This window comes from Triticum aestivum, chromosome 2A (genome assembly GCF_018294505.1).
Source record: "Triticum aestivum cultivar Chinese Spring chromosome 2A, IWGSC CS RefSeq v2.1, whole genome shotgun sequence".
NCBI classification, from domain to species: Eukaryota; Viridiplantae; Streptophyta; class Magnoliopsida; order Poales; family Poaceae; genus Triticum; species Triticum aestivum.
The window spans coordinates 40,705,099-40,706,443 of NC_057797.1; the positions used below are offsets into that span (position 1 = coordinate 40,705,099).

At 40.5% G+C, this 1,345-nt stretch overlaps 1 protein-coding gene across 1 annotated transcript in view; it reads right to left on the bottom strand.

Annotated features, from left to right (window-relative positions):
* LOC123191457 (GSH-induced LITAF domain protein) overlaps positions 1-1,345 on the bottom strand; it is a 3,718-nt gene that overhangs the window by 1,587 nt on the left and 786 nt on the right. The window lies entirely within an intron of this gene.

Below are 1,345 nucleotides of genomic sequence, written 5' to 3' on the forward strand. Positions count from 1 at the left end.
ACACTGATGCAACCACAATTTCATGTATCCCTCACAATTTTACTAGCCACCATCTCTTATCCCATTACCCACTAAAACTGGAGATAACTACAATGTTTCTATGTTTGGAGTCAGGTCTTTTGACCTTTTAGCATTCAGAAATCATTCATACATTCTAGTGATAAGAGGAGCACAGGATGGCATAGAAGGTTGATGATTGCGGAGCACCCTTGTCAGGGTTTTCTTTGATGGTCATCAGGATATCTTTAGTAGAGGGAAGATCCATCTTGAGTGCCCTTGTGGACCTTTTAAGGTTAGCGGGACATCAGTGGGTACTCTATAGGAGGATACACTAGAGTGTGGACTCGAGTGAACCACCATGTGCCATTCCATTTGATCCATAGAACGAAAATCACTTCAAATCGAAGCTAGAGAAATTGCTTAATTGAGTTTTCTAGTTTTTGCACGTGTATGGCGAGGGTAATGTGCGTGCATGATGTTTGACAATGTACAACAAAACATATTGTTTTCGTTATCTTCCTTTACTGATTTTATTTGTCTCCTTTGGTATCTCGGATTGGTAGGGACGTGAAAAATAAAAAAGACAATATTTTATATCATATTGCACCATCAACCAGGACATCAATGCAGAATATAAAAAAAAAAACTGGGGCTCTAAGATGCTGGGGCAAATAAGTTGCAGAGCTGCCTAATGTTACCTATCATCAGAAAAACAGAATAAGGAAGTAAGATCTTCACACAAAATTTTGTTCACCAAATTAAACTTGGATCCATCTAAGCTAAATATTACCCAAATGGAAGTCAAAATCATAAGAGTACAAAGAATGCAGCCAGAATGAAACTCCACATTAATAAGATAGTCTCTAACTCAACTTCACAATAAGCGTCAATCCTGATGAGTCTCCCACTAATAAACTTTGAAGAGTTTGACAGAACAATCAACCCAAGAACAATTCCTCTTTCCAACCAAGGCTGCCCCGCGCGTCAAGATGAACAAGGAGCCTGATTTATAAATATAACAGCATGAAAAACACCTCAAGGATCAAGCTCCTCACATTTGAGAGCCCAGAGATCATAGAAACTACCTCTAGGCCGCACTAGACTCCGAAAGAACCATCATCTCTAACTATCACCCCTATTTATCTATCATGAGAGCAACACCATTCTCCACTCTTTCACAGGAATCAAGCTAGCCCTCGGGACGCACCAAGTAAGACGCCCACGGCTTAAACAAAAATTCGGTTCGATCAATCCACAATCCAGTATAATCCCATCCTCAAATCGCGCCTAAACCTCATAGAGGTCGTTTATTCGCCCCCAAATAACCGCGCGAGATGACAAGGGG